The sequence below is a fragment of the Aquila chrysaetos genome, chromosome 2 (assembly GCF_900496995.4).
Source record: "Aquila chrysaetos chrysaetos chromosome 2, bAquChr1.4, whole genome shotgun sequence".
Lineage (NCBI taxonomy): Eukaryota > Metazoa > Chordata > Aves > Accipitriformes > Accipitridae > Aquila > Aquila chrysaetos.
In genome coordinates this window covers 26,256,944-26,276,906 of record NC_044005.1, presented here as the reverse complement: position 1 = coordinate 26,276,906, position 19,963 = coordinate 26,256,944, and positions in this window count along the sequence as shown.

Genomic DNA, 19,963 nt, shown 5'->3' with positions numbered 1-19,963 from the left:
TCACTTTTTTATTATTATTATTATCATTGTTAGTTTCTTCCGTTCTGCTCTATTAAATTGTTCTTATGTCAACCCACGAGTTTTACTTTTTTTCCTGATTCTCTCCCCCATCCCACTGGGTGGGGGGAAGTGAGTGAGCAGCTGTGTGGTGCTTAGTTGCTGGCTGGGGTTAAACCATGACAGTAACGAAACCATTTGGGTAGCTATTTGCTACTTCCAAAAACTGTACCATCACTTATGGACAAAACAGAAGATCGGATCTACTTCTGCCTTGGTCCTGGTGTCATCATTTGCATGTAGAAGAACAAACTCCACACAGGTACCAGGCCAGAATATTAGTATTTTATATCGAGGCAAAACCAACAGCACAGTAGTGATCAAGAGTGGAAAAATCTGGACTGTGGCCATCAAAATTCATAGTGCAATTGCATTACTGAAAAGATCCTGGCCACTGGAGAAGACCCATCCCATATCCCAGCCAAATCACATATCCCTGCAAAGAAACATGTTCCTCTAATTGGTAAGAATACAGCACTGGGATGTGTGGATCCAAAAAAATGCTGTATCCCAAGGTCTAATTTTCCTAAGATTTCTAGTCTCCTTATAGCCATGTCAGCCACATAAATATTCTCCTCTTCACTTTCAACATTATGCATGAAAACTCAATTGGGACCCATCTCATCTGGTGGCCTGCATCACAGGAACCTATTCAAGGACCTCTGTAGTAGTACGTAAAATCTCCAGTATGGATAACGGGACAATGCCAGGAAGTTCTGTCATTAAAAACACACCGTTAGGGCTCACATTAGAAATGCCATTATTGTATCAATAAAATACATCAAAGTATGACGTACCGTCTGGGTGAGACGTACCTGAAAGCAACAGCAATGTATGACAGCACTTCTTAGCTCTGCACAAAGAATGGAGCTGTAGGAAGGAAGAAGGGAGCACCACTTACTGGCCAGAATGTGCAGCAGGGGACAACAAGACAGTGAATACACGCAGCAGACACAAAGATCAAGGAAAAGCCACAGGCTGCAAAAAGGAAAAGATCGACTGTTTGGACAACAGCTTTTGTTTGCACTCCGACGTGAAGGAAACTGAAACCACACCAAGGCAATACTGCCCACAGGAGGAGCGCTGCCAGAGCTGCAAACCCTTTTACAACCACTTTGCTGACTTGCAAGTTATGTGGACACCAGTGCTGAGAGGAGCTTGGGCTTGATATCCTGCTTTCGGTTAACAAAGGTAACGTTAACTGCTCCATTTGTTGGTTGACAATGCAGGGACCACAAACTGAATCACTGTCGGGAATTCCTTCAAAAGAAAAGGCTCCTCTTGCGCCTAAAGACCAGGACAGCATAAAAAGGCTCTGCTGGTGCTGCTCCAATGTCCCTTTTAGCAGATAAACAGAGGACAACCACCTTTAGGGGTTGCATTGTCAGTGAACTATTTCTCTTTTCCTCACCACTCAGACATCTTTCTTTCCAGAACATGAAGAATTCAAGACACAGGCCATTTATTCCTGTGTAGTACTTAACATATTCCTCTGCCTACTAGAACAACACAGTAGAGTTCTGTTCTCAAGCACCAAATTTACTACAGGAACAGTGTGTAGGAAACTTTCCTTTCTTGTTTCTTACCTTTTGCAAGGATTGCTCTAAGAACGTTCCCCTATTTTCGCTTTACTCCTTCCCAGCTCTGCATATCACACAGTTCTGGAGGTCAGCTCTGTCCCAACTAAAACAAGTAGCACACCCCAAATTTCATTGCCTTCACATTGCTTTTCACTAGGTGGTTGATCAAGGGAAGAGAAAGGCTGGTGTTCCACTGACAAATCCACTCTGCACACTAAGAAGCCATCTCTATAAAACATGTTAAAAACAAGTTTTAAGAAAAAGTCATTGCATAATTGATAAAAAACAAGACTTAGCTTTGTATTCAGCTTTGTGAATGTCAGAATAAGAGACTGCAAATCTTTGGACAGCAGATGAAAAATAAGAGGGCAGAGAGCCAAAGTTGTATTGCTGGGCCATAGTGTGCTACTTCAGGGTACAGGAAATGTGTGGCTGTTTGTGGGCAGAAGCTCTGGAAACTTCAGGCTGTCTGTGAAGATTCCCAGTTTTTCTAGGAACACTTTACAAAGACTTCCTGCATGCTCATCCCTTACCAAGCACATTTTGCTTGTCTATGTCTGTGTATAAACGTAGCACTGCAAAGGCAAGACACTAGCATCCCCTGGTGCAGCAGCCTTAGGATACCCTCTGTGATCTGAACTACTAAGAAAGAGAGATGTTGTTTGAAGAGGACAGAAAGATAGCCTTACCTCCCCTGAATACCACTCACTTAGTGGCTTTGGCCTGGCTCCAAGCCAGGAGGAGAGCAGCATGCCCTTGTCTGTGTTGAATGAAAGCCCATTGCCGCCTGCCAAATAGCCTCAGGCAGACAGTGACTCTAAGGACCAAACTAAGAGCTCTAAACTCATTCACTCATGGGCCAAGATCCTTCCTAACCCTAGGGGGGGGGTGAGAGAGAAAAAAGAGAGCCATCCCCCAGGTAACAGTCCTTTGCATCATACAGCCTGAGCCTAATAAGGGTCTATTGCTGTCTCGTTCCATTGCTAACACTGTGACTCTAACTGCCGTGTACTACAAATTAATTCATTCCTGCAGGCCTTGCTGTTCAGTAACTGGCTGTCACAGCAATCTCCCGAGGAGCTAATTGAGAGTTGTGATCCGTGCAGTATTTCCATTAGTGCTGTAATGACAGGCAGCCAGACACACACACATGCATGCTCGCACACACAGAGCACAGGTTCCTCTGTCCCCACAAAGGGAAGCTGATAACAAGCCAGAGCCATCTCGAGTGTTAAGCAGCAGCTGCGAGAAAGGGAAAACAGGAGGAACAACTTCCATGATTCAGGCTGAGGTCACCCAAACTTTGCCTGAATGAGTGCGACTTGCTGGGAGCTCAAGACAAGCTCCTAGTTCACATTAGTGGAGTAAAATCCTTCACCCACTCCTCTTCTGTACAGTGGCACTGTTCCCAGAGACTACAAATTCTACCCAACAAGTCACCTCTATTTGAATGGCCTTCCCCATTGCATGGTGGGATCTGCAGTCTCCATAGAGATGCTTCTTGAATAAGGATGATTACAGTTGTGTGTAGCACTGCAGAAGCTGCTAATATTAGTCTCACAGGTTCTGCTTAGCAAACTAGAAGAGGTGTTAATTTGGGAAGAATGTATTTGATCAGTTATGATGTGGTTCATTCAGGAACCTGGATAGCTCAGGCATGAAGTCCGTTTATAAACTTAGCCTCTTTTTTATTTGTTTTTCCTTTCACGCCTGATTTCCAGAGGATTAGCAGGAAAACATCAAATACAGCACCTCCTGTAGCTATGCCACCTGCTGGTAAAGACTTAGCCATCTTAAAGGACACATTTTATGTCCTAACTGGACTACATCCTCACAGTTTTTACCCAGAAAGCAGACATGCAATTCTGTGCTGATGATTACCTTTGAACTAACTCTAGAATTAACCCTACCACATTTGAGGCCTTGTCTATGTACAGACAAATGTATATCCATTGAACTTAGTTGTCTTAGAAGTTGGCCAAACTGATGCAGACTAGTTCAGTAGGCACTTCTCACTGAGTGCTTTATTAATTCCAAAGCTGTGACCAGTTTCTTTATAAATTAAAGACAAAGTCCGTTAACAATGGGGAATGAAATCACAACAATACTTTTGAATGACAATGAACGAATCCTTTAAAAATGTAGTTCTGGTGTTGGTCTTTTTAGCCTTAAAAAAAAAAAGAGAGACTATTTAAAGTTTCCCTAGTAATTAAAATTCTGTGACATTTTAAGTATCTAAGCAAACCAGGATGCATTTGCAAGTGAATTATTTCAAAGTGATCTGTGCGATTATCATAGCAGCCAGACATATCTAAGTCAACATTTCTAGTCACCCTTAAATTGAGACTGTTGCAATGGCAGAGGTTAACTCAGCCATGTGTAAGGAGGTAGCTCATGCTGGGGAAGTCTCAGAGGGTAAAGATATCCTCGCTTGGGCCTGGACTGATCTCACATAGTCCCAGGTTTCCAAAGGCAGCTTTTTGGCAAGGGCATGAGCTTCAGGTTCTTCAGAGCATTCCAGAGAGCACAATACGCTAGCTACTATGACTACCAGTGCAGTCTGGCTTTATAAAAATCCCTAGGGAAGATACCTATTCAAGGTACACAAACAGCCTTTAGGGCTCAGATAGAGGATTAAGTTACTGAGCCTTAAGAAGTTGTGTCATATAATCTTAGCTTCATAATTGAACATGTGCATGCTCCTAGCATGTGATAAATGCAGGGTCATTTGAGTTAACCTAGGAGAAGACAGTGTTAAGTGGAGTTACCCCATGTCTGCTGCAGGCTAGACGTGCACACAGCTGTTACCACAGCTCAGCTGATACATAGCAATTTGTTCATTTGTGCTAAATGTTACTGCATGTACAAACCCTGATTCTGCCCTCTTGTGACAATATCATACGAAAATGAGGTTCTTCTAAAAGTCAGATAAATTTGATAAAGGAAACATAAACATTTCAAGAACTTTCACAACAGTGAAGTACTCCTGGAAAGTGAGTTAATGTAGAATGTTCTGAGATATCCATGTAGACCCATACTGTAATACGTTTGGCTTTCCTGTATATGACTGTAATTACAATTTTCAATTGGACATAGCTGCAATAGATATAAAATAATCTCAGAGGGACACAGCAGAAGGCAACAGATCTGGTGCATCTGCCTCTTCTGCAGACAATCAAACTGAAATCTCACACCACACCAAGAACAGACCCTACCATCACTCATGGCAAACTTCTGAAAAAAGAGAAGAGGATGTCAGTGAAGAAAGTTCCAAAAGCCCAGGGGCAGATGAGATCCTGGAACAGGCCACACAGCCCATTAGGGTATGGTGTGTCCTGGGGCTTCATTTCAAGGATCATTCAGGGCATGTCCAAGGAATATAAAAAGTGGGCATAAAGCTTATCTCTCTTATAAATGTTGGGAAAGCTGTGCTATAAATGGAAAAGGTCCCAAGTTCTGACCAATAACTTCACTGTTACAGAAATACTATGTGCCACAGAACAGCTTTGGCTTCTGGGCAAAGTCATGCCTTTTCCCTTAAAATGTGATAGAAGGTGGTTTCCAGTTGAGAGGTGGGGGTGGAGTGTGGACATACAAGTAATGATTTATTCCAGACTATTTTGAACTGATTGCTTGGAGGGAGCTTCCAAAATACATTTACTGAGCATGGCATGTATTTCAACACAAACTGATGTCTTCATAACTCTGCCATGCCAGCATACGTATAGTTACATAGCATAACAGGATCACCCCAAACAACCTGAATCAAATTCTGCGGCCATAATATGTGACAGAAGCCCCTGTTCATGTCAGCATTTGACATCCTCATGGTCTCCATGCACAGCATAATTATGGGGTCTGACTGTTTTGCTGCTAGCAAGCCTCAGTGTCTGTGTTTCCTACAACATAATCCTGTCAATATTTGCACACGTTTTTTCCTGTGGCTCACAGATGCTTGAATTTTTATTTTTTTTTATAGAGGAAGACCTCAAGCCTGTCAGACTTTCAGTGCTCACTGCATTGTTCAGTTCAATCACTCAATCACATTTCCATAGCCTTTATTTGAATGTTCTTGCAATAAGTAATGCAGTCACAGGCAGAACAGCTCTTGCACATGTGCTGTTCCACAGCTCAGTCATGGTCTGGGGTGGGCAGAAGGGGAAGCACACTTGGACTTATTTGGTACATCGGCAAACAAAGAGCACTTGTGCACATAGGTTCAGGGAAGTCTGGTAAGTTCTTGCAAGATGCAGTGAAAACCAATTCCTAACAAGATTTTTCAAGTTAGTGCAACACGGAGAACTCTGGGCTGTACTTCCAGAGATCCTAGCATGAAACTTGGGTAAGTACTTGGCTAGTGCATGCACGTCTACTGTATGTGAGTAATGGGGTGTGTGGCTCTGCGGAACTGCCATGCTTCCTCCTGGAAAGGTCTGTCATATGGTATACTGACAGAATACCTGAGGGGCAGCTGTATAATATAACAATGTGGAATGTCCATAAGCAAAACAATGAAACATGTCTGTAATACAGTAACTGGTCTCATATTCACTGGTCTGTACTGGGTTGGGTACAGCAACATGAGGTCAGCCAGTCTCCTTGCTTTTATCTAGCATACCCAAGAAGAGAAGCAGAACACAAGTCTATTTGCAGCCTTGACAATACACCACTGCAGTGAAGCTCATCCTACCAATTAATTTTTGATAAGCCAGGCAGTGGCTGGTGAAACTTTTTCATCCATATAAATGTAGCAGTAAAGTCCTGAAAGTAATACACAATCACTTGTATACATGAGAAAGCTTTACCATTTCAACCTAAATCTCATTTTAAACCTGTTCTCTACCTTCACCAGCCAAAATATAAGGAGCTGCTCTCATACTGAAACAAGGATGTTGTAGTAGAACCAACACCAATTTGACTAAGCAGGTTTAGAGGTCACCTATCAGCTTAATTAGTTCAGTTGTCTCCAACAGACAAGCATTAGGAGTCTTCCCATTAGATATTGTATCCTCCCTTAGTGCAGCAGGGCTAGACCTACAGTTCTGCAAGTGTCATTAATTCTCTGATAGGTTGGATGAATCATGGTTCCTTCACATTCTTCTTGCTCGCCAGCAGGGAATAGGTTATTGCTCCCCACTGCAGTTTGATCTTCACAGGGTAGTTCTAAGCTGGAGGCAAAAAACTCCAGTGTGAAGTGGAAGGAAGGGCTAAGCTGCACAAGTTCATGAGATATACCCACTGACTTCGCTAGCAATGCCCAAGTTTGCTGCTGGCTCCATGCATCTGACACACATAGCTGAGAAACTGGAGACAAGCTAATGTGGAGATGCACCAAGTCAGCATCTTCACAGCAGAAAGCAGATATGGCAACTAAAACCCCTTCACAGGACACCTTCTCCAGCAAGCCCAGGGCAGCCTCAAGGCACAGTATGCTGCACCTGTCTCAGCTCAAGAGCTTGTGTTTGATGGAGGACACCTGTCTACACTGTGAATAGATCCTGTGAGAACATAGATCTCGAGAGAGGAAGAGTTGTCGTGATGCAGCGAGCTCATCAAATCATTTGGAAGGAACCTTTGGGTACACGTAGTCCAGTCATGAAGTGGGACTACTACCACCACTAGAACATGTCAGCTGTGCCTCTGTCTAGCTGAGTCTTGGAAACTTCCAAGGATGGAAGTTCCACCATATCTATGGGTAACGTGTTTCACTGCAGCACAGGCCCCCTAGGGAAGTTTTACCTATGCCTGATTTGAATATCCCAAGACACAGTATGTACTGCCAGCCATAGCTGGCAGAAGACCAAGTCCTACCTAGACTATTCTAAAAATGGTAACCATAAAATGAGCAAAAAATAAGCAAACATTTGGAAACAGGCTCACAAAAACCGTGTACAAATGCATTTCTCATGCTACCTGAAACTCGGCAGTAACTGCAGGAACTCCTTCAGGATTTCTGTTTTCAAAAGCTCTCTCAGTCAGCAGAACTGAAGAAAGATTATGGTACTCTGATACTCCCTCTGACAGAATAAAGCTGCATGAAAAAAATCAAGATGACATTAAACAATGTCTGACTGCAAGCCCAGCTTTCACAGCATTCTCTGCTCAGTAGGGCAGTTTACAGAGCAGGGACTTCAGTCTCTGATTATGGCCCCCCATTTATGCTGCTCAGTTCTCCAAGGTAGTTATCAAGTGCAAATAAACTCACAGGGGGACACTTGCCTCCTCTAGTTCTAATTAATGCCACTGAAACTCATCATTAGCTAGGCATATGAGGGCAGCTCATACACTTGCAACCATCTATCAGGAAACACCTATTGTATGGGTGTAATACCAAACAAAGGGTCTGTTGAATGAAGGGAGCCTTTTCTTCGCGAGATACTTCTGTTTCAGTTCAAGAGAAGGTTAAAGCACCAAAACTCATGTACCTCATTTGGCTCTTTGCCCACTTCTCTTGCTAAAGCAAGGAACTAGTTTTATTCTGGTAACTCACTGTGTAATTTAGTGTATCTGTCTAACAAATCACACTTAGAATCACAGAATTAGGATTGGAAAGGAGCCCTGGAAGTCATCTGGTCCAAGCCCCTGCTCAAAGCAGGCCCAGCTTTGAACTTAGATCAGGCTGCTCAGGGCAAATTGTCACTGTCTCTGAAGACAATAGCCTCTCTGCAACCACTCCCATTATGAAGAACTTTTTCCTTATAGCTATTGTAACTCCCCTGTTGCAGGTTGTATTCATTGCCTCTCATCCTTTTGCTGTGCTCCTCCAAATAGAAACTGTTTCTGTCTTCTCTTTAACTACCCATTAGGCAGTTGAAGGCTACCATTAGATCTCCCTTAGCTTTTTCTTCCCCAGCTGAACAAACTCGGGTTTTCCAGTCTCTCCTTTTATCTCATGTGCTCCAGTCCTCCAACCATCTTTGTCACCATTGGCTGGACTTGCTCCAGTTTGTCAACATTTTCCCTATACTGGTCAGCCCCAAAATGGACACAGGACTCCAGGTACAGTCTTGCAATTGCTGAATAAAGGGGAATAATCACTCCTTGACTTGCTGGATACAATCCTATTAATGCAACCTAGTATGTGGTCAGCACTCACTACCCCAAAGTCATGCTGTTGATTGATCTTCAACTTGCCTGTCAGGATCCCCAAGTCCTTTTCTGCAGAGCTGCTCTCTAGCCACGTGGATTCTAGCCCACACTTCTTTCAAAAACAACATTCACTTTCCAACACACCTTAGCATCATCACAAAATGAGCATGCAACTTCTAATTCAAAGGCAGTAAATACACCTCATGAGCAGAACAGAAAATAGATGGTTTGTGGGGATGCCTGAATGTGCTTGCAACTGACAATTTCAGGGGTATTTATGCATAATTTACAAATTGTATTCCCCCACCTCCTACTTTACTTCTTTTGCCAGCACAGTATCTGTGCCTTACGCATTTGTGTAAGATGCCACAACTTTTGCCTTCTCCAAGGCCTCATGCAACAAATGTAGCAGGACAGCCTGATCATCTGGGGACCACTGGACAGAGTGAACAAGGAGCAAATATCTGCTACCAGAGTCAAAGGAAGCAGAAGGGACACATGCTTGCACCACAGTCTCTAACCTGTGGAAAAAAAGAAAGTTCTCTGGTTCAGAGTATCTGGTTTAGAGCAGAGGCCAGGGAGTGAGGGGCGGAGGAAAGGCCAGGAGTTGAGCACTCTCCCCCCCATCTTCTCACTCTGAGTTTGAATGAACAGAGGGAGGAGGAGAAGAAAGAGGACCTGTCTGGTCAAGACAGTAGCAGAAAATAGTGCAGCTCTCCAGAGAGGAGACCACAGCAGGGAGCAGTGAGGAGAAAGGTGGTTCAGGAGCCCATTATGTTTTCACCAAACTGCGCTTTTCCACCAGAATGCCCTGAACTTTTTAGCACTGGCTCAGGAACAGATCTACGACATCTCTCCCTAATCTAGTTCCATACCTGGTTATACCTACCTCCCCAATGTACACATAATCAGATTTTATATTCCGACTCATTTGATTTCTGGCACTATTTAAGCTTTAACTCACAGTATGTTTCTCTTTCCTGTGGGTGGTTTAGACCAGATTTCACACCTGTTAGGCTTTAAACAAAGTATCTGTTCTACTTAGTTGTATTTTAAACAACTCACACTCTGCAGGTATGCCTCTTTCTCCCCTCTATCTGCTCTGTTTTCCACTTTGCCCAAGCACTACAATCTCCTAAGACAAGATCCATTTTGTCCAGCACTGTAGCTATGTCAGTCAAGGGTGCAATCAATGTTAGAACGTTGCCTCTGGCAATGGCCTAGAGCAGATACTTAAAGAAAGATGATTAGAGACAGGGCAGGAACAGGATGACTGTGTCCTTGGGGCACTGGGCTGATGCTTTGGCGATCTAACCACAACGAGCCAAAACCCCTTTCCACGTGGTAATATAAAACACAACATAGTGTGGGTCATTTTGTCTCACCCCCTGCCTTTGCCCTGGGCATGATTCCACATTTTTCAATACTATGAAATCCTCTGTCATGGTGATTCTTCCATTTTTATTTATTCACATATCAACACATTTAATTGTCCATTATGGCTTCTAGTGATCTGCTTGGCCTAGAAAACTTCCCTTCCTTGGTTTTGGAGTTAGGTCGTATCTTTGCCACCCTCCTTCCCTGTGATTTAAGTAAAATGTGATTTTGTGATGAATGCAGACACATTTACAAAATCTGCTAATGCAAACTTAGTAATATCTTTGGAACTGTGCTGAGTGGGAAAAGATGAGGCTGGTACAAAGCCCTGTCAACAAATCTCCACAGCTGCTGCCATATTAGTTGCATTCATGCTAAGCACGCATATGGTAAAGCTTTCCAGGTATAATCTTAACCAAAGAAAGAAAGTAACCACCACCAAATACAGAAATTCACTTGATGACCTACTCATTTAAATATATCAGTCTTACATACCAGAAACAATCTTGTAAGGGGACCAGCATTCTGTAAGGATATGTCCTTGCCCATACGAATCCACAGTCTAGACAACAGATGCATACAATAACTGTAGAAGCATATGCTGCCAACAGGTTCCTATAACATGGCAGAGTTTTAATGGAGAGTTGATCATTTTAAGAGTTTCTCTTTTTATGTTACTCTGCCTTGTACAGATTATGTCTGTGTAATAACAAAATAAATTTATGGTATCTATTTTGTTTTTTCTGACCTTATATATAACTAATATCCACTGACGCAAACTTAAAGAACTCCATGGCAGATCCAGTATTAAAATATTCAGTCTGAATAAACTATTTGGTAGGATTTGGCCAATCAGGACAGTATTAAAACAACACCAGTAATTAATAACATCCTATTGCTTAGTACTTATACCACACTTTACATTTAGAAGTACTGCAAAAAACATTACTTGATTAATCAATTAATCAAGAAGCTATAAAATTAGCTACATTAACTAATTAATTAATCAAGAAGCTATTAAAAGCCTGACTGAAAGGATATCGATTACTGCTATAAATAACAATGCAATTGCAACATTGTAGTGCAAAGATAAGAATTTCAGAGTTGGGAAACAACAGTTTGCAGATTTATGAGGATTCACATGCATGGATTTGAGATGCACCCTAAAGGTGTGTGGCATGGGAAATGAGAAAAGAGCTAGAATATGTATTGTCAAACATAAATGTAAGGGCTTGTTTGAAATGGCATCACTTTCAAAAACAAAAGAACAAGCTATGGCTGAGATCTTGCCTTGCAAGTAATTCCCATCCTGAAGAAAAGGTAGGAAAAATTAAGAGAAAACTTCCACTTTATTTATCAACCTCGGTATCAGCTGCTACCTTTATTATGGGTTCTCAGAGACCTACTGAGATAAGAACTAAAATGGGTATTTACCAATTAATTAATCTCTATGAGAAGGCACTAATGGCTTGCTCAATACATGCTGCTCACTCTATGATCATGACTCAATTCTAAGTCTGCAAGAGTTTTGCTGTTAGCTTGTAACATAAACTTCAGAGGCAGGGGAGACCAAGAGTTGCACCCAAATATGGCTAAAATAGAGGAAGCACAGACACCCTACCCAACTCTGCTGAGGGGCATGGTGTGGAAGGGCCAAGCCCTAGGGGCAGGAATGCAACTTCCCCTGAGGGCAGGTGGGTTAGAGATCCACTTACTCTTCTTTAACTCTTGCTTATAACCAGGCTATCTATTTTACAACTCAAGAACCTTACCAAGCTATACACCTTACAAAGAAGGACTGCAGCTGATTTCAGCTAACTTACAGAGCTAACTGCAGCTAACTTCTCTGATCTGATCCTTCTAATTGCTGATTTTTTTGCCCTGCTTTGACAAGGCCAGCAGTAGCTGAGTTTCATCTGCTGTTAGCACACACATGATTCTAAAGCTACGGGAAAATGTGAGCGAAAACAGCCATATTGATGATTGCCAGAAGGTCTTGTGCACAAGGTTTACCAGAACTACAAGCTGATTGTTCAGGATCCTCCATCTCCCAATCCTACAGTCATACTTCTGATGGGATACTGAATTGCAATAGCAGCACCTCTGGCATAGAAGGGGTGTCTGAGACACTGGATCTGCTCCACCTAGCGATTCCAGAACATGTCAGGCTATACCTCTGTACTGGAGACGAAGGCAGCCGCAGGCACAATATAGGGCACTATGGACTGTATATAATCTGCAGGCTACTGCTTGGTGATTGTGGCAGTAGAAGAACTGAGGTGAGTTTCCCATTCTTCCTAAGCTGACCTGTGGTAAGACAGGTTTTATGTAATGGGATCATTGATCCCCTCCCCCCACTTTCTTATTCCAGTTTTCACCCCCCTCCCTTATATTTTATTAAATTTCAATCTCTCTTTGGTAATAGCGAGCAAACAGAAAATGAGAGCAGAATATTATATCCCATAGCACCACAGCAGCTTGAGAGACAGACACATCAGCACAACTGAAGTGGGGAGGAGGGGAAGCTCATACCAGGTATTGCCTTCCCTCATAAGGCGAATATATAGACAGAAAGAGCTCTTGCACAAGTAAAGAGTGATCTCAGTTTGCTTGGCCCTTGAAGCAGAGTACTGGAGCAGCCTACACGTCAACTTAATTGGCATAAAATGGAGCACATTATGGCAGTCAGCGTCTCCAAGGATGAGAAGCAGAAACAGATTATACACCCTGGCATGCAAGGCACAGTCTGGTCCCAATCCTTGCATCCTGTGAAGACTGTGGTTTTGTGCATATTGCATTGCAAGAGCCAAATATGCTACAGTTGATGTCCGAGGTTAGGTGACAGGGTTAGGTGCTACAACTTGGTGCAAAAAGTGAACAGCATCTCTGTGACTCAGTGTAGAACAAAGGCTAACATTTTCTATACAAAAACATTTTCTGTTCCATTTCCCAAATGGAAAAAGAAAAACCAATTCTGAAAAGCATAAACGCAATGTCTTTTCAGTCTAGCTGTAGTGAATGTCTATATGGCATACTGCTGGTGAGGAATCTTTCCTTTCCCTGCTAACACTAGATTAGTAATTCTTTCTTTCACACTGTATGGCTCTGGCATCAACCCTACTGTTCAGGAAAAGCCCCGTCTCCCTGACTGAGATCACTATTTATACTGGATGCCCATTAATTGCATTGCTTGGAATGATTTGCTGTGAGGTTTTTTTTTTATTCTAGCTGCATTATGTCGTGATCCGATGATTGATTGGGCCCTGTGAGCAATCATGAGCCCAAGCCTATTGCTGCTAGCTTGATAGAGTGTATATCTCTATTTCATATTCAATAATGATGAATGGTCATGGCTTACATTTATATAGCGCCTTTCATCCAGAAAGATCCCAAAGCGCTTTACAAATTGATTTACTGTGCAAACTATGGGGTTTATTCTCTGCTTCATAAGCTCGTATAAATCCCATTGAGTTACTTGCACTTCATCACGGTACTTGGTATTGCCCAAACAAAGCACAAGCACTCTTTATAATACACCTAGGAGAGAGTCAGGGAACGTTTATAAAAATATGCAAGTGTTCAGAACCTCGGGTTTATGTCTTATCCAAAAGGCAGAATCTTTAGGAGCAAAGCATCCACCTAACCCTGGGAAAGTGCTACTTTCTGCACTAACAGGGCTTCCTGCAGCAAAGCATTCCTTGGAGAGGACACCACCAAGAGCTGAGCCTGCCTGCTCACATGAGTGCACCCTGAAGCAGTAGCTGCTAAAAACAATCAGTTCCTTCTGTTTTAAAAAAACACTATTAAACAGAAAGCTACTAGCAATTGAACATCAGGAGCCATCAATATAGGTTGCATGGGTTTCTTCTGGCTTGCAAAAGAATGAAACAGGAGGAAGGCTCAGGCAACCTTTCTGGCAATAATTTTGAGCAATTTTTTAGCCACAGCATGATGCTCTGCACTAATGCTTTGAAGCAAATTATCCAGTTGCCTTCTCTGTTTAACTTGGGGTGGGGAAGGAAATGCACCAGGTATGTGCCTGGCTTCAGCAATTGTTGCTGTTCCCCACCTTGATGACTACCAAAAGGGATTCCCAAATCTGGAATCTAGCCTTCACGTCTTCCAAGCCTGAGGGATACAGAGTGAAGTGGGGAACTCATGACTAAGACAAAAGGTAATCACCTCAAGTATTTTTTCCACATTCTCCACTCAGTCTAAAAGCTTTAAAGGAGCAAGAGCATCTCTACCTCCATGACTTTGGCAGATAGTTAAGTGAGGTGCATAAAAACAAATGCAGAAATTCTCATTAATTGAGATGCCAACAGTGGCTCTTACCAGCACGCATGGGTATAAGCTGAACAAGCTCCCAAGTACCTTTTTTTCCCTGCTGTTATCACTTCTGAAATGGTTGCAGTACCAATGCTGGTTCTCATCTGATCAAAGACAAAGTCACGTCAAGTTATCCAATGCTTGTATGAAAGACCCACCTCCTAAGGGATTTTAATCCAAATGTGTTCTCCGGGAACCCAAAGAACAAAAAGCAATGGCTTATAGATATTTGAAGTTAAAAGGTATCGATCTAGTGCTAGAATTACATATAACTTTCAGGTTTTGACCACTGTCTTTTCTTTCTTGGCCTATCAGAATTACCATGCTGACATACTACAGCAATAAGTACAGTTAAAAAAATAAAGAGAGAGAGAACAAACCCTTCCCTCTGTTATTACACTATGGACAGTTTGCCGTATTCTTTATTAATGTCAGATCAAAAAAGGAAGATGACAAAGATTAAGACAGGGAAAAAAAAACCTTTTTGAAGACATGAGTATTTGGAAAAATAAATCTAGCAGCAGGATTGACAGCATCAGACTGAAAGGCCCCATGTAACATGCATTCCTGGGGCAGGGGGAGGGGGAATCACACAGAAAACATGGGAGGATTTATCCTGCAGTTTCATAATATGTTCAGGTCAATATAGCTGCAGTCAGTCCCTCAGTCATGCATGTCCCACCTCTGTTTTGGTCAGCTCTAGCAGCTTGTCCAATACCAGTAAAATCTTTTGGATCACAAGTGAGTGAGGTTTTAAGGAGGCTGTAGGTAGAGATGTCCTCCTCTCTCCCCCTGTTGTGAATGCCCTGCCCATTTGGCCTCAGTGGAAGGTGGTTATGGTGAATGTCATGGCAAATGGGATGGTGAAACACAGGGAAGGCTTGGAAATTTCTTGTGGTATAGGCAGAGAGAATGCAACAAAAGCATTGCCCAACAGAAGATGCTGAGGCCAGTCAGATGCAGGGCACCTGCCCCTACTGCTTACCTAGGGCATGAGACCCCACTAACCATACACTGCTTTCTCTGAAGACTGCTTTCCCACTTCAGTGAACAGGATAGCATTTCTGTATTTCCATTTGTCATCTGTATTTTAAGTGAGGACCTCGGTCATGTTTAACACATAGCTGCATTTAGCATGGAGTTTAAATGGAGTATCAGTTTTTTCTTGGACACCTCCCCTCTAATACCTAGATATGTCACAAACACTAAGAAATTTCTCTTCCAAATATCTGCATTGGAGCACATAGTGTTAAAGAACTGCAAGATGATGGGCACAGCCTAAAGCCTACATCTTATATTCCTTCATTTTAGGGGACCGCCATGGTGTGGTGAAGGCCTGTTTTATCCACCTAGTTTTCACAACTTTTGTGTGGCTAAATTTTAGCTCATTTTTAGTTCGATTCAAATTCTTCAATTTCATCTTCAACTTTACATTAGGTGCTTTGTATTTGCACCCACAAAGTGAGAAAATGAAGAATATTTATATAAAAATGGCCTGCTTAGCAAGAGGGGAATTCTAAGCAACCTTCCAACACCTAAGAGGAGGTTACTAAGATACAGCCAGGATCTTCATGGAGGCACATGGCAGGAGAACGAGAGACTGTGGAATTAATTGCAAGAAGGGGATTCTGACTGAACATAAGGAAAAACATTTTCACCATAAATAAGCAGTGGAACACATTACCCAGAGAGACTGTGGAATCTCCATCCTTGGAGTTTTTCAAGGTCCAGCCTGTCCTTTCCTGCACACACTCCTCTGACCATCTAGCACTTTTCCCAAGCCCCTCCCTCATTTGTTTAATCCCTCTTGTGTCTTATGTTCTGCATGCTGGTGTGGCTCCTTTTTCTCCTTCTGACTTTGATGTCAACAGAAGGAGAGTGAGAATAAGAGCAAGACTCCCAGTTCTGGTCTGTAAGATGACAGTGGCCTTCAGATGTTTGGAGAAACAATGACACAGAAGACCAGATCAAGGCCCACAGATGTTACAGGTTCCACTTTTGTTACCAAACAAATGTTTAGAAAGTATGCACTTCCATAACTGTCTTATTTGGTGGATTTTATAACCAACAAAGAATAACTAAGTCATGACATCAAAGCCAACATGAATACTTATAAGGAGGAACAGTCATGCTGGTAGAATAGCAAGAAAGTCTTACAATCTGCTATTTTGAAGCTTTAGAGAAGCCACAGAATCATCCCATAGTTACTGTCGGAGGTTGGGATGCAGTTTCTCCTAGTCGTGTGTTCCACAACCTGGCCAAGTTTTTCTAGCTGGATGGCCCCGGGCTGACACCACCTAAGCAGGGCACCAAATGGCAATACGATGCCAACCCAGACACCCTGCCTACCACAGCTGCACCAGGAGTGCTAGGAAACTGAAGGCCACAAAAAAAAAAAAAAAAAAAAAAAAAAAAAAAAAAAAAAAAAAAAAAAATTGACAGTAACTTACCTCGGGACCAAGGCTATCAGACTAGAAGGGAAACAAACTTCGTACTTTCAGAAACCCTGAAAGATCGCCAAGCACAGGAAAAGGAGTTCACCCCATGTGAGGAGACACTGTTCAGCAAGTAGTTGGAAATATTTTATGATTTTTTTTATCCTTAGAAAACTTTCTAACAATGACAGGACATCTCATCAACATTGAAGAACAGGGACAAGAAAGCCAGAAAGTAATGGTAAATTAAGGAAATCACATCAAATTAATTGAAGCAACAGGGTCAGAGTCCATTTCCTGGCAAAATAGCTTTCCACCTCACAAGAAATGCCAGCAAAAATGACATAGATTGGACTTTTACTGGCACTCAGCTGCAAAGCCAAGGACCAAACAACTGCTGCAGACTGAGATTCTCCTGATCTAGGAGGATCCCATGTCTCTATAGCAGGAAAGTCATTCAAAGGGGCAGGATGCCAGGGAAGCCTGCATCACTTTCCAAAGCTTTATTTATCCCAAAGATAAAGACAAGATTCTGACAGTGCTCCACATGCATCAGTCTACTCTTGTTCACCTGCACTGAGCTCACATCATATCAACACTGTAAAAAAGAAAGAAGACACAGGCAGCAGTTTTTGAAATAAAAACAAAGACTTTTAAAAGCTTTGCAAGAAGAGAATGTGACCGGTAGCGTTCAAAGACCTGAATTTTTATCCATGCAAATAAGAATAAAGCAACGTGGCACAAAATTTTCAAGTTTCTTGGCCTTTGTAGTCAGATCAGTTCGGACACAATGTAGCAGTGCCCAGCACAGTGCATACCAAAGACCTCAATGTCCAGCTTCATGAGCCTACAACATTATTGCATCTGCCTATAGACAGTGCCTCCCATTTAGCCAAGAAACTTTCCATCTTGCAGCTCCCCAGAGATGGTGTGACAGGAGCCCACAGCATCCAGAGCTGCGTGTCTGATAAAGCCCTCCTAGCTGAATAGGACATGACAGTACCCAGGATCATCACTAAAGCAGGAAGGGGGTCCAAAAATTTATGAATCAGGGCCTGGGAAAACAGCATTTTACGGGAGCTTGTTACAAAAGCAAGTGGAAAACTACTGCGCTCCTGGGGCTTTTTCCTTCCCAAAGGAAGCAAGTGCCAGAAAGCATGAGTTCTATTTGTGTAGGAAAACACACAATCTTCTTCAGACTCCCAGTGTGGAAGAGCATGTTGAACCACACCATCCCCCTGCAGCCCTCCCTCCCTCTCATCCGCTGTAGATATACAAGGCTAAGTTGATGAGCTGTTCAGCTTAGTGTGAAATGTGTTACATTTTCCCCCCAGCTGCTTCCTGATTGCAGTATTTACTTTTAATCTCCTCTGCCTCAATGCCCGATAAAAACTTTGTCACATTAGATGGTGACAGATGGGAAAGAGAAGGGGGGGATCACTGCAAGGGAACGTCCTGGCTTCCCAATAATTTTTCACAACGCCAATTATGTCCTTCAGTGCTTCCCGGCATGTGCACCCATGTCAGCAGAGAAGGAAATAGAAAGGCATAAATAAAGACAAAACCAGGCACTGCGTGGCTTTAATCTGCAGAATAACATTTCTCATTTGGGTGAAATATTGTTGGATTCTCTCCTGTGCTGGAAATGGAGACACACACATGTATATACAAGATGCACAGAGTTCACAGCTGCTTTCCTTATGCATGGGTACTACCATTCTCACAAGCAGCTCTTCGCCATTGTGAACAGAAAAGTGCAGCTGTCTCCTGCTTTCTGAAAGGTATCCGTGTCCACCAAGCCAAATCTTGTGCTCTTTAAGCCAACCACCCTTGACTAAATAGGGGTAATGTGAAGATTCTCATCTTTAGGGTATAAAAGACAGATTTTAGAAAGTTTAAGATCACAACATACTATGTTGTACTTGAGGCTGCTGGCAAACATCCGTTTCCAAGCCTAATCCTGGATGATGCTACATTTGCCACCTTTAGATGTTCCATCCAAGATGACGGGCTACAAAGGGAAATCTTTTGAATTTTAGTTACTTCTTGCTTAGGTGTCCAAGAGAAATTAAAAGCAGTAGTAACAACCTGTATTGGTGGAGATGTATATAGCAGCAGCTGAAGGTAATCATGGAAGCAATGGGAGAGGGCCCCAGGAAGAATGTGAGAGACAGCTTTGCCTGGGCTGGGATTTAGTCAGTCCTATCAGGACAAAAAACCTACTTTTTGTTTGCCCTTGCTATATTAAAGAAATAAGGCTTTACGTACCTTCTTTGTAAACAAGAAGGAAAAAAAAGTAAAATCAAAATATAACACTTCCCCAGACATTTTTTTCTTTGAACTAAGATAGCCACACATGCTTTGTACCACAGCTACTACTCTCTTCTTGACAATCTTGGGTCAGTTCCAAACAGGGACAAGAGTTTGGTGACTTCCATTCCAAGCAGAATGGACAGGCAATGTCCCAGAGGAGTGCATAATGAAACAAGAGCAGCTGCTCTAGGGCACGATGGAAGTGTAGCAACAGAGATAATGAAGGGAAAGGAGCCTCAAATAGAAAAGAAGGAAAGGGTAACCCTCCTAAAAAGTGAAGCATATTAGGATGGTGTACATGAATGTTCACAGGTATGGCACATTCAAGCATCTTCCACCAGGCCAGAACTTGGCCTGCAGGAATCTTGGTAAAAGCCAAGACAATGCCCCTCTCCACATTAGATATGAAATAAGATATGTAAATATGTAATAAAGCAGGTACTGTCAAACAAGGAGGCTTCTGGGTACCTACAAATTGGGCATCAGCCAAGGAGTTATTCACTCACTCTCGGGGTGGGGGCGGGGGAGAAGAGTGAATTCGAAGTCTCTGGGCTCAGGGCTAGAAGATTTGGCAGATATCAGGCAAAGGGCTATGAGCCACAGAAGCAACGAAGAAGCCACTGGTAAAATGAACTATGCTTTATAATAAGCCAGGGAACAAATGGCTGGAGCTCGAACAGAAAAATAAGGCAAAGGACTGTTAGTATTAAGTTCTTTAACTGTAGATTTGTTCTACTGAAAATAGCTAACTAGTAACAGAAACATTATGATCTTAGACAGAGT